Below are 14,897 nucleotides of genomic sequence, written 5' to 3'. Positions count from 1 at the left end.
TGTCAATAGGTGGCAGTGCCTGCACTGTACGACAGCTCTACAATTCAAGAATTAAACAGGGAAGGCAGGGGGAGCTATTTTGTTCTGATCTGATACAGCTTTCGAACTCCAACAAGTCGGTTTAAAAAGTAAAGCTGATGTAAGATATGTTCTGAAAATATCATATTACATACACCAGCTACATAGCTATACAGCCGAGTCAGACGACACAGTTCATTTACTGTTATGCAAATGAATTAAGAGGCCGTTTATTTAGATAACATCTATTCCACTTGTTCATTTTAATTTCAATTTGTTCCTTCGGTTCAGTTTTAAGGCAGTACTTCGTATGTTATGCTCTTAGGGCTTGCATAAATATATATCTATTAGTTTTGTTTAATAGAATTCTTGACAACTATGTACATACTAGACAAAACGTAACTGAACGGCAAGTAGTTTCTGGGTGAGCATAAATTTCCTTCATCTTTTAACTATTTAAAAACACGTACCTGTGCACTACCGCATACAAAAACAAGAACAGCGAGCAGAGGTTTGAAATGCCTCCTTATCCTCGATATTAATTCACTCTGTGGAAGCAGATACAAGCGTCCAAGAGATACTGACCGTGGTACTCTTTTAAGCTTTTCTTTAGCTTTTAAGAACATGAATGAATGAATTCACTGGATTTATTGGATATATAGAGATGGACATGGTTTTGTGTTTTTTGTGATTAGTAAATTAGTAGTTTGGTAGTAAGTGGGGGTATATGGGTAAATGTCTTCTTAGCTACTGAATAACTGCAGGAAGATGGCACTAATCTGCTTGTGAAAGGACCGGAAGGATGTGTCTGGTGAACATCTCGGTTACGATAAATGCTTCAGGAACACTTACTGTAGGTGAGTATTGATAACAGGTATAAATAATGAGGAATTACACAAAACAAATAAATACGTCACTTGTTTAAATATAAATAAGGAAAACGGAACAGGCAAGAAAGGCCGAGAAGGTTGAAAAACATCTCGTCCTTGCACCAAACCCTTGAAGAAAGGTCATCTGTCGAGAATATTTATTTTTTTTAATCACCTTTCACATACTGGCATAATTCAGGGGCAGCCTATTCTGTAACAACCCGAAGAAAAATTCATGTTCTGAACTTCACATGAAAACCCTGGACTGCTGACATACGACTGAAATCCAAAACTCATTCTGAACCAAGAACTAAACTCATCTTGAAGCATATTTGTTCATTTGTAACCGAGTTCATTAACAAGGTTTGGTAGCTAAGAACAGAAGTGATTCACGGCAGAAATATGAGTACATGTAGTGTGAGGCTTGTGAAAATCTTCAGTTTGTGCCTGTCAGTACGAACATGTAAGGCACGGAACTAAATACACTTGCTTTAGTTTGAACATTTGGCATAACCAAAGGTTTAATGACATCTATATGTAGGCTTTGGATCAACCTGTAGTTTAAAAGCCTGAGGCCAGTGCACCAAATAACACTACTACAATGTACGGTTTAGAGGGAACACAGCGCCCTCTGCTGCTAGCCAGTGTAAATCCTCAAAAAAAGGTCCAGTGTTGGCTTTTTAACCCAACTTGGGCGCTACAGAGAGATGATTCTCCAATGTCTCAGTAACAGGACATCAAGTTCATGCCATGAGACCAACAGACCCACTGAGGAGAAATCAAAACGAATCTACACCTCTCTGTTATTTTGTTTTTTACTCAACAAATATCATGCAGTCTTTTAGAGACGTTACTCATATTTGTAGTAGCCTCGTTCAACAGCCTTGGAGGCGATGTGTTCTGCTGAATACCGCTGATCCAGGTCTAGCAGAGCCTGTAGTAATGTGTTGATGTTTGCCCGCAGGCCCTCTTTTTGCATCCAAACCCGCAATAGGTCGTAAACTTTGTCCATAGGCTGCTGCGTTTCGGCCACCTTGATGGCGTTGTCGCTCACGCCGATGCTGCGGAAAAACTTGTTGTGGTACCGCACATCCAGGGAGTCAAACAGGTCGAAACTCTTGCTTAGAGACTCCTCCTCACCTATTAAATCAGAGCAATGAGACTTCAGAACAATGTCTAATGGCCCTTTTGAATATGAATAAGATTATTTTAATGAAAAAGATCCCTGTATTTTAATGAAAAGGGTATTCAAAATACTTATGTATTTTCTTTTCTCCAAATACTGAGAAGCTAAAGTCACATTTACTCAAATAAACCAAGAAATGTTGTTATGTCTTACCAAGTACAGGAACAAGTCTTCTGGGAGGACCATCATCCGATATATATATAAAAAAAATCAGATTTAGCAATGTTGTGAAATTAGTTAAATTTTTAGGAAATAAAGATTTCTGCTTGTGAACAAGGATTTTTCCACACATTTGAAGGCATTATCTTGTTGTTTCACGGCATTTTGGCCTAAAAAAGATACTAGTTCTTACTAACCCTGCCCATGGCTCTGTAACCATCTCTGGCTGTCTTGGGGCTGGGGGACTCGATTGTGGCGATTCCTCGTTGTAGACTGCAGGAGGGAGGGGAGATAGACTGGTTTGGGAAGAGCTGGTAGTGTTCGGCAAGCTGTCGCCCAATCCCCGGTCCTCGTCCTCCACTGGTATGCTCTTGGTACCTGTTTCCTGTGTTTCTTGCGTCAACAAGGGGCGGGACTCTGGGCGTTGCCCCTCTTTCCTCTCTAATCCAGCATTGTGGGTGTTCTCTTGTTCCTCTTCAGATCTTGGGCGCTTATCCTAAGTGATGTCAAGAAGAACAACAACTTAATTAAAACTAAGTTCAAGTAAATAATTAACTTATATACACGGGTTGCTGCCGTGTGTCTCGAGTTTGAGCTCCGTCATGTTAATTCTTTATTGTCTATTTTTTTATCTTAAAATCTATTTTATACACCATCATTTTCGTTTCTTTACCATGTGAATATATCCTCTATCATATTCTACAACAAAAACAATCAGAGCGCCTTGTTATCACTAGTTTTATTTTGATTTCCCGAGTCCGCTATTAGCTTATAGCCCATTAGCATCGCCAGTGTGGTTGTTGCTAAACCCGCGTACATTGCTAATACTCTATTCACACACATTACCATTGCTTTACTCACTGTTACTTGCTTTAATGGCGGATGTATGTCTACCTTTGAGTGCAGGTGACGACACATTCGAGCTGCATTCGGTGAGTATACAGCGCACTGCTAACAGTCCCACAACCTCTACTTTCGGGTGTTTCTCTGCACAGGCCAGGTGTACCCAGGACGCGATCTTCCCAGATGTCCTTCACTCTGGCACAGGGACACCACGGACCCTGGGTACACCCACAGCAGAGGACGCGAGCCAGGCCCCGGGGGACGACCTCTCCCCCTCCGGTCTTCAAGATCTCCACCCGGAACCGTTTCGCTCCCCTCCGCGAGACGGAACGCGAAGATGTGTTCATCGGAGACTCCATCGTCCGACACATCCGTGCTACATTAGCCGAAGGTAAAGTGCAAAACTCACGGTTTCCCTGGTGCGCGTGTTCTCGATGTTTCTGCACAGATACCCGCGATCCTGAAGGCTGACGAGAGCCCCGGAGCGGTCGTGCTTCATGCCGGGTTTACACCACGCAGCGGCAGACGGAGACGGGAGCGGTCGTGCTGCACACAGAAACACTGAAGGGTGCGCAGCACAACGCCCGCGGCGACAATCATCGTGTCAGGACCACTGCCCACGTATCGATGAGGACACAGAAGGTTCAGCAGACTTTTTGCTTTAAATGAATGGTTATTGTCATGGTGTAAAGAACAGAAACTGCTCCAAATAATGGAATCTTTTCTGGGAGCGTCCTAGGCTTTTTCTCGCCGATGGCCTGCACCCCAGCAGAGTCGGAGCGGAACTCCTCTCGGACAACATCTCCAGGACTCTACACTCCATATGACTAGTAAGCCAATTCTCAAATAACTGCTTTGATGGCTTTTGTTCTAAGCTACTACTAATTATTGTAGAAACCTAATTTTCTGTAAAGTTGCTTTGCAATGATTTGTATCATAAAATGCGCTATACAAATAAACTTGAAATTGAATTAAATTGAATAAAAAAATTATTATTTTTTAATTATATTATTTAATTAATATTTATTAAAAATATTAGCAATTATTTAAAATTGTTTTAAATGTAAAGTTTCTTTGCAGCATCAGAATAATATTAGAAATAATATTCATCTAATGAATCAAAATAATGCATAAAAAGCCAACAAGCACTTACAATAGGAATTTTCACTTCTTTCAAATCATCAGCAGGACCTGAAATAAAGTTGACAGCAATTATGTCCATAAAACTGTGTGGCATTTAAAGCAGTTTCAATAAAAGTACATTTGATTTTCCACTTTGCTGATCTACGGCATAATACAATGAAATGCATTAAATGTTGCACATATACTTTAAATGATACAGATATAAACGCTGCTGCAGTGTTATTAAATACAAGTAATATAAAAAATGATTTTTAACATACTGCTTAGTTGACGTTGGTATCTCTTATAGAGGATTATTCCAAGCAGGATGAATATCAGCAGAAATAAATTGGTACAACAATCGCTGAAAAAGAAGAGATGATGAAATATTTATTTGATTCATTGCATGATGTAGTGTCATTAATGTCATGGTTGAGTCACTTATTTTAAACAATTTAAAGTGCCCCATTATGCCATTTCCAATATTGGCTTTCATGCAGTGTTTAATATAGCTGTCCGAAAATGCAAGATAAATAAAGTTATTGTCTCCCAAAATAAAGTATTGACTCTGTACAGCCTAAACGAGTCGTTAGTAATTTGAATCCCACTTCCGTGATGGCTACACATAACACATTTGCTTAATTCCAGTCTATGTTCTACATTGGCTGGCCGCAAACAGACTGCTTCTCTAATCTCAGGGAGTTCAACGTGGGAAACACTTGCTCTTGAAAGATGGCTCAGTAGTACCCTGTTTTATTTGGGACCAACTGTCTCCACTGAATCACAACCTGTAAGTATGACAAATAATAGATGTTTATATTTTCTATTGAGGGTTTAAAATGCAGAACTATGGCAATGGGCATATCATTTCTGACACACGCTGTAAGCGGTAGACCAATCACAACAGACTGGGCCATCTGACCAATCAGAGCAGAGTAGGCTCACGGAAAGGAGGGGTTTAGAGAGACTGAATCTTTGAACTGCTTCAAACTAGTTGTTTGAGAATCACTGGAAAATGAGGTGATATTAAATGCATATTTTGAGAAAACTAAAGCATTTTTTTAATCTTGCATGCATGAAATCCTATTGTAGGAGCCTCCCAAAACAATATTAGGAACCTTAAAAATGGCATAAAAGGGGCACATTAAGTTAATTTTGGACTTTTGTACACATGTGCTTGCCTTACCTATAGTATTAGTGTTATTTGATGCCAAAGGCTTGTCCGTTGGACCTTCTGTCGGAGGAGAGTTTCCCTTCTTGCATTTCGTATTGGATGTTGCAGTGCAACGGCTCACTTCTTCCTCATCAGCTTTGCACCTGCAAAACCACAGTCAAAAATATGCCTTTTTAGAAAAGGTGTTAAGTCAAAGGCTTAAAACCAGGAGTCTTAAAATGATCGTCATTATGAATAACACAGTAAAAGCCTCAGGGGTTAAAGGTGGAGAGAATGAATCAGTGGGAAAGTGATCTCACTCATTGGATGTGGGTGATCTAAAACAGAGGCTGGGGCTAAAAGGTTAAGAGAATAGAAGGTGGGAGTTTCAGATCTGTCTGCTTTCATCTGGGTGTTGTGCTGCAGAACAGAGTTCAAATGGGAAGTGCATGTTCCAGAGGAAATGAGAAACTCACTTGGAGCATTTCTTGCACACTTCACATGGTTCGTCCGGCAGGCAGAAGGTACCAGGTTTGCATTCACACTTTGTGTTGCTTGTGCTGATGCATTCTGCAACCACGATCTGATCTGTAAAGGGAGGAAGAGAAGAATGAAGAAATCAGAACAAGTGGATGAGAATCAATGGACCTAATGGTTTTTGCCTCAGCAAAACAATTCAGATCCATGGGACAATTATCTCTCTGAATGGTGACCTGAGTGTTGGATCAGTCCAGATTTGATTCAGATTCAGAAAGAATGATACAGTGTCTATCTGTTACAGCTAACATCTGCCTCGTAGAACAGCTGGAGTAGAAACAACGTCTAAACACACATCTGAAGGATGAACTGAATGATTGCATAAATCCAGATTCAGTCCAGATGCTAAGAGAATAATCCAGATAGATTCAATCCAAATCTAGATTTAAAAAAATTATTCTATATATGATTGTTACAACTACAACCTGTCTCAGAGAAAAGCTGTAATGCACCTTTGAAGGGTTAAAGTAATTATGTAAATGTCAGATGAATCCAGATCCTGATCCAGATTTAATCCACATTTATATGAAATTATAATACAATGTATATATTTGAAAACTAATATCTGCCTCAGCAGACAGTAGAAACGCACCTCTGCAGGGTAAGATAAAATAGTTAAATTTTTGATTAATCCAGATCCTGATCCAGATTCAATACAAATTAAGATAAAAAAAATGAATCAATGTTTAAATGAATGATTGGATGAATGTCCAATCAATACAGATCCAGTTTCAGTCCAGAATTACTTTCTCTTTACATTTAGTACAACTAATGTTTTGCCTCAGAGAACAGCTGAACTGAACTGCATGAAAAGTCTTAATCAACACACACCCTCGTGACTCAGCAGGCAAAGGACTAACCTGGGAGTGATTTAATTGCGCAAAATAGATACCGAACAAGACGCCACATGATACAGGCACGCCCTGCATCATCCTAAAACCCACGCATGCACACAAACCTGGACAAGAGACACAAAGGTGCGAATAAACTAGAGGATAGATCAGTCATTCATACACACACAAATGGCTAGTGAAAGAACACAGGAGTGGGGCCACACCCAGGCCGTGTAACATTAGGGAGATCAGATTCCCAGGAGCGAGGTGTCCAGCACTGGAAACACTAGACTCAGCTCTATTCATGGAGCCTGCTTATGTCCCCTTCCTCTTGAGAATCCTATGGGAGGCTTAACGGGCGAGCGAGATTTTGTTTTTATACGAATATGTAGTGTTTGGATCTGAACAAGCAGTAGGGTCTTGTGGGAAAGAGTGTTTAGGTAAATCAAATGACTTAATAAACGGTGAATATGGCTGTCCAATCAAAATAAACAGCAGTTTAATGGATGGCTTTGACTTCATAGGAACCAGGGACAGACTAAATAGCTTTGCAGAAGAAATGGGGCTGTCACAGCAGAGCTTTTCTGCGATGGGTTAAACGTGCTTTAGATGTTCCGTCTCACTTGGAGATCACAGTATGCCGCACATTTTTTCCATTCTGTACAAAAGGCGAGTCTGAATTTCCAAAAGCAAATCATTCTGATGCCAGCATTGTTATATCATCTCAGAAATGTTTTGTTTTTTCTAATTTCTGTTTTCCGACAGCAGATTCAGAGGTTGAATGTTTGTCCAGTAGTCACCGGTGATGGTTTCCGTTATTGCCTTCCCAGCATGCCAAGGAAGGACCATGTGTGTTCCATCATTCAAGATGTATAAATTTTACATTCCGGAGCGCTCTGCTTTTCTAGAGAGTCAGAGCAGACTACAGATGGCTGTGTACTGGAAAAACTCAACAATCAATTACAAAAAGCAGAAGGTTGAGATTTCTGTATCTCCAAGTGCCAGTCACAGACCTGACTCAAAACACTTACTTTAAACAACTCTAAGAGGAAGATCTGGCTTTGCCTTTTACAAACATCTATTTGTGATATTGAACTCAAACTCAGGGGTAAATGGCTGGTTTGGAGAGGAAAGTGGAGAACATTACCTCTGTGGCACTGGCTGCACTGCAGACACTGCTCCATGCCTGTGGGGTGTTCCGCATACGTGCCCTTCTCACATGGAGCGCAAATGCCTTTCTCCTGGTCCCTGCTACACTTCTCCTTCACATAAGTGCCTGTGAATAGGGAAAAAAAACAATGTGTTAAAGAAAAGATTTCATGAAAGACATTAGATCATAAGATATGGCATTCGGAGAAAAAAGTAGAATGGGAATCAGTTCTTACTTAGAATCAAACTAATTTAAAATAACTGTATTATTAAGACCACAGAATGCAACATTTTTCAAAAGATTTTTCTTGGTATATATGCTGACACCAATGATCTAGTATTAAAATATTAATTAGCATTACTCCTATGAAAATATTGTATTATAATTAAAATATTTATTATTCCTATTAATATGAAAAAATGCAACATTTAGTCAAAGAATGCAATTTTGAGTCCTGTTTAAACTGCATGCCTCATTTTGGTTACAATAAAATCTTTTAAAATGTTTTTTTTTTTTTCTTGGTACATATTCTGACACCAGTTATCTAGTATTAAATTATTAATCAGCATTTCTCATATGAAAAATGTACAATGAGTAAATTTTAAGGTTTTTTTTTTTCAAGAATCTATTTTTGTCTATTAAGTGCCATTATGTTTCATAAAATTGGCTTGTTTTATATTAAACATTAAATTCTCTCATTGTATCATTTGTTTTACTTGGTTTTTATTACATTCAGCTTATTCTCATTTTTTTTGTATTGTTTTATATTAAACGGCCTCCTTTACTGTCATCCTGGATATCTAAACACCAAGTCCAGGCCTACAAACACCTCCTTCAGCACAAGCCTTACAAATATCTCTCAAGAGACACAGCTCTGTGATAAACCAGAGTTTTACAAAATGAGAATGCTGAGTTTAAGGCTAAATGAAGACTGTTGTAAAAGAACCATTTTGCTATTTTTCATCAAAGAATAATACTCTTAATAGCAGGCACTGACAGATGTTTGTCAGCACCTCATCAACAAAGCCTGGAAAGCCATTTTAAACATCTTGAAAATCAGTGTATGCTTTAATTACTCCTTTTGAGCGAGTAATTTGTGTTTACACAAATATACTGGCCTTCACAAGGGAAGTTCTCACGGTTTGACAGGAACTTCAGAGATGGATCTTCACTGCAACTTACCGGCTTCACAGTTCTTGCAGCAGAAGCTGTTGTGAGGGTACTCCTGGTTTTCCACGCAGCTCATCTGTCTTGCTGGGCGGTTCTGGAAGTCTCCTGCAAACCCAAGTTCTGCCGCTCCATGACCCATATGAATCAAAGCAATGATAACAGGGACCTGGAGAACGGGGGAAAAAATTAAATGAGATATTTCAATTTGCATTCATGATGATTTGCAATTCACGTATCCCGGTAGGTACTTGGAAAGATTTTGGTTTTACTTTGTTAAATCTGTAAAACAGAAATTATGACTTACATTAATATTTTAGAAAATATTAGGAATAGATTTGTCAGTAGATTAATTGTGATTAGTTATCATATTTAATGCATTTGTAAACAAAGTGATTCATTCATCTACTTCAGTTGAACTAAAATAAGATTAAAAAAAAATTAAACTCGTAAACACTTCAGACAGCAGATTTCTAGGAATAAAGACGGCAAATGACTGTTACATGTCTCATCTGGATTGAATTCATAAAATAATGTTGTTGTTGCCGTTGGTGCAATTGAATAGTTATTTGAGCTTTACTTATGGGGCTTTGCGGGGGTACACAAGACCGAAAAGATAAAAAAAAAGGCTGGGCAGAACAGTAGATAAGAGGTTTCTTCCAGCAGAAAATACCAGTTTTTGTACTTTCACACGGCTGCAGAGTTGTGCTCTCTCACACACATTTAACCTTTCTTTCTCAGTTCCAGGAGGCAAACAGAGAGGTATTCTGAGTTCTCAATAACTGACCTTGTGTGAGACAACCTAGGATTTAATTCAAACCATCTGATGTGCACATCTGCAGAGCAAAGCTAATTAACAGAGAGCAGGAGAGACGTTCAGTTTTCCTGGACCAGAACAACAAAACACAACGAGCTACCCTGACAAAACTCCTTAAAGTGGTTCTATGGGATCCATGGAAATACCAGTAAACGTTTACAAAAAAACTAGTTTTTCAAATGATGGGAAGAAAGTAAGCTCCGACAAGGTCACAGACAACAGTGCAAAATAATGCTAAATGCAAATAAAAACCCAACAATCATATGATTATACATATTTAGGACTGCAAAATAAACAGGCATGTCAGCTTTTAAAGGAGAGAACAAAACAAGTCCAATACAATTTGTAGTTGATGTCAAAGGCACCCAAATTAACTCAACAGTAATTCATCTGTCACTTTGGGCATGATTCACTTCGTTTGATTCAATTAGTGTTTATTACTTTTTTTAAACAAAAAAACTCACAAACTCAAGTTAACAATTTGAATCAGTCTGTTGAATCCTTCATGGAATAAACCCACTGAGTCCATCAGTGTTGGTTATATGAATCAGTTTGACCCATTTTTTTTATGCTAGTTTTTTGCACTTTGAGAAATCTAAATCATTATCATTGTTACAATCAAAGGCTTACTGTCCATATGACAATGTATATTTTAAAACTGCATGTGCATAACAGATATTTTAATAAACATGTAATATGCTATACCCCTTTACCACAAACAGCATGGTAATATTTAATCTCTTAAAGGTACAGTAGCATAAACATCCTGTTGATTTGGAACATGGTCTGTGGAAAATGGTCATGTAGAACTTAATTATGACTGCTTTGGTGCAAGAAACCTTGACTAATATTATATGTGGACTGTAGGGGGGAAATGCTACAAAAGCGCTTCTTTTTAACATTAATACGGCAATATAAACAAATGTCCCGATGCTGGTCAATGGGCAGTCAGTTCGGTCAATCTCCGTCTTGTTTTTGCTCGGAGAATAATGGGAAAAATGTAGGCCGTTAGAGAGGATGAGCCGGTAGTGTCGAGTTTGCCGGTGAGCGGGGTGTATGGCAGTGGTGTTGTGTGTCGGGAGAATGGGGGTGGGTCATTTTGAAGTGTGGCTCTAAAAGTGTGTTAGGTTTAGACGTAAATGAGGCCTTCTCATTGACATGCTGAAAGGGAAGAGGAAGAAGAAAGAAGGGGTGCCTCAGGGGGGACAGAGTAAAGGCTCGTCCTGAAGTAGAAGACCCCTGCTCCCTATGCACAGTTCCATACAGAGCTTGCTGTTGACCCCTGTGCCCCTCCCGCACCACACATCCTCTGTCTGCTCACAATGACCGCCAAATATCTCTTCTTTTCTCTCATTTTGACTCCTCACACACCACACACATACACCACCAAAGAAAAGAATGAGAAGCAACCACCCTATCACACTTCCTTTTCCTCTTATACACACACACCTATAAAGAAGAACCCTTGCCCCTAGTTCTCTCTATCTCCCACACACCATTGGCTTTCTTGACAACATTTCTGTTATATACTCCTGCACCCATCATGGATGTGCTCGAGTAACACACACCTCTGACTACACACACACACACACACACACACACACACATTGCCACACATCTCTTTTATCTTCAACACTGTTGCAATTTAACTGACCAACCTCATGGCTCTAATCTAGAGATCAGGTTGTGCTGCGTTTTCTCAGCTAGTAAACATAAGTAAATTCCTATCACCGAGTAAAAAATGATTGGTAAACCTTTAAAATCAAACGTGATGAATAAACCTTAATAGATAGTGGTTTTGATTTCTGATGTCTGGTTGGACAATTTTAGAAAGATCGTCAACAAAGTGCCCGGACATCTAAATATTTTAATAATGTTAATTGCCTCGATTATGAGTGGCTAATCATTGTTTACCAATATTGATGAATGACGAGATATGGTCGTTCACTTTAATATTCCCATTGTAATATGGCCGGATGTGATTTAATCATGCCGAATTTCTGTTTTTGTAGCTGTGTTCGCAAAAGAATCATGCACATGCATACTGTATACTTATTTGCGTAAAATAATACTAATTCTAATTAGTAGCATGCCTGCAATTGTTGTCTCCCAACATTACGATGCTGCAACATTAAAAAAAATAAAGCCACACTTTTTTCAAATGTTCTTTTGGGAAGATACAAACATGCGCTGTATCAACCACCATTTGGAACCATTAATGAGTCAAAATTACTTTAATCACTAATTGACATTGTTTTCCTGAAAGAAGTTACTTAGGCTCCACTAAGGCTGGTATTTATTTGATACCAAAAAAACAAAAAAACCAATTGCTGCAGCAAATTTTGTTTGAAACTAGGGCATATTGTTACAAACTTAATAATATATATGACAATTTGCTGTTTTCATTTTTGTTCTTTTTACAAATGTAATTTACCACTTAGTTCAGCTACATTGCTAGTGACAAATTGCAACAGCAAAACTATTCAGATGTTGACTGTAATATTATGTAAGACAATCTGTAAGAATAGCAACTGGGTTACCAAAACAGAAGAGCAAGTCAGAGCCAGACATCCCACCAGAAGACAAACAGCAGATATGCGGTCACTTGCGTAAACTAGTATCAAGCATAGAGCCGAACAGCTCTGTGCGTTGAAGACACCACACGAGGACCATGGGTGGTATGTAGAGACTACAGTGATACGTGCCTATTATGTGTGCAACTCAAACCAGTCAAAATGAGTTTATCCAACAACTACTCGCATTGTCCAAACCGCTATGTTGAATGCTAATTTCGGATCTTTAATAACTGAAAATATCACAACAGCCACAGTAACAATCAACTTAAAAACCGAGCAGGCCAGACTCTATTCGGGGTTGGAGATGCAATGTTTGGAACTCGGGAGGCGGGTACAATGGTCTTCCTTGTTGGAAGACGGATTGAGTAATAATCAGCCTGATGCACCCGAGATTGCCATTGAGTGTCCACACAAGACAGTAGCAACCTCTCGAGACAATGAAATAAGTGCGGGTTGAAGCGCGAATGCATGTGTGAGTTTTCTGACGAGTATGTGTGTGTGCGGGAGGTGGGGGGGGGTGGGGCTCTGAACAAACTTTGGCTACAGTGAATGCTCTCTCCGAGTCACCATGCCCTTTTGTTCTACAGGGAGTTTCCTGCAATTCCTTATTGAGCAGACATGTCGGACCACACTCTCCACGCTCAACTTCATGACTTTCCACACGACTTTTCACAGCGCCACCCGCACAATCGCACGCAATATTAGACACCGCCTTCGGAGTGGGTTCAAGAGAGCGACGTTGCTATGGAGTGTTGGAGGAATTTTGAAAAGAAAAGGATGAAGGGGACAATACATCACGAGTGGGAGAAGCCCAGAAGTGGTGTGCAAAACGTAGGGCAGTATGCGCATGGGAGTTTGTGAAGGCATGGCAGAGAGGAACGATGAGTGAAAGAACAGAGATTCCTGACGTCGAATGGACACACTGAAACCATTCAGATGAGGGGAACATTAAAAGTCAGAGTAATGAGCTACAGTACATTCTGTCGTTTTCACCCCCAAACACACACACCGGAAAGACGTTCATTTTCTCAGAGGGGATGAAGGGGTACAGGGTGAAACACACATATCCGTTTCTCCCGCCTTAAAAACAGTAGCTGCTTAACGTCCAAACACCTTGCTCCCCTGGGCCCCCTTTTGGAAACATGGCAAACCCATCTGGGGTCAAAGTTCGCTGATTTGCCAATGACATCACCCACCACCATTGCGGGTCGTCTGACAGATGTCTATGCTAAGCGCTTCGTTAAAAAGCAGTCAACTTTTTCCTGACTGCGTAGTTTGTGTGTGCGGATGCTATGGAAACTTCACGTCTCTCCATGGCTATCACACGTCTGATCCCAGAACAGGTGGTCCTCTTTGCCTGGAAAGGCACACGGATGAGGGAGGCTGGGGGAGCAGTGACATCACTTCACTGTGTTCAGCACATTCCAGATCTGAGTGAAACGCTGATTTGGTATAGCTGTCCTAACTTCTGTCAAAGCTTTCGCTTATGACGAAGCTCCGCGTAAACCCATTAACAAAACCGAAATGACATTGGACGCCATGACGCGGCTTTGTTGGCATGTAGAATGAAAAACAGAAGATGTTTTGATGTGCTTCTGCAATTATAGCCATACCTTAAGATTATCGGCTAAAAAACACAGTGACTTCCCCTGATGCTTATACCCCTCAAAACAATCTTATTTTACTTTTTTTTTCTGCTGGTCTACATTAATTTTCTTTCACTGGCTCTGGACACAAACTGCATCATGTGTTAAGGAATATTAACTGGCTAATTTTCTTTGCTTTTTTACTATAATTTGATTACAAATTAATTTTTATACTATTTTATAATTTTTACTGTCATTTAATATTTATACTCATACACATAAACAAACATTTAGCAGTTTTTTCTCAATCAAATATTACGCTTTATGAAGACAGGTGGAAATTATAAAGTTTATAGAGGTTTCAGGAAGACAGCAATAAAATAGAAAATAATTATGCCATGCATACCAAAACAATATTAATGCATGTACATGATAAGATGCCATGATAAATAAAAATAAAAATAAAATAAAATAAAAAAAAAATAAAAATAAAATAAAATAAAATAAAAAATAAAATAAAATAAAAAAATAAAATAAACACTGATACTATGGTTGCAAGTCACAGTTTCATCAACCGGCTGGAACCCACTTACATTGTAGTCTTGTTTTTTTTGAGCCCCTGACAAAGTCTCATAGTAAAAATTTTTTAAAAATGAATGAAAACTGTCAGATGATATTTCTTACTAGGGGATATAACAATTAACCGTGAGCCGGTTGAAAATTGATTAAAATATGTGATGATTCAAAACGGTTGAAATGCTAAACAAATTGCAATTTAGTTAGGGGTAGGAGTAGGGCTGGGCGATATGGACAAAAAATCATATCCCGATATATTTAGGCTGAATATCGATATACGATATATATCCCGATATTTTTTCCGC

At 39.1% G+C, this 14,897-nt stretch overlaps 1 pseudogene; it reads right to left on the bottom strand.

The window, feature by feature from the left end:
* Nucleotides 1-1,057: 1,057 nt before the first annotated feature.
* LOC122144810 overlaps nt 1,058-14,897 on the bottom strand; it is a 17,853-nt pseudogene continuing 4,013 nt past the window's right edge.

The sequence above is a fragment of the Cyprinus carpio genome, unplaced genomic scaffold (genome assembly GCF_018340385.1).
Source record: "Cyprinus carpio isolate SPL01 unplaced genomic scaffold, ASM1834038v1 S000006762, whole genome shotgun sequence".
Lineage (NCBI taxonomy): Eukaryota > Metazoa > Chordata > Actinopteri > Cypriniformes > Cyprinidae > Cyprinus > Cyprinus carpio.
The sequence above is the reverse complement of the archived record's forward strand: the minus strand, read 5'-3'. Positions and strand labels throughout refer to the sequence as shown.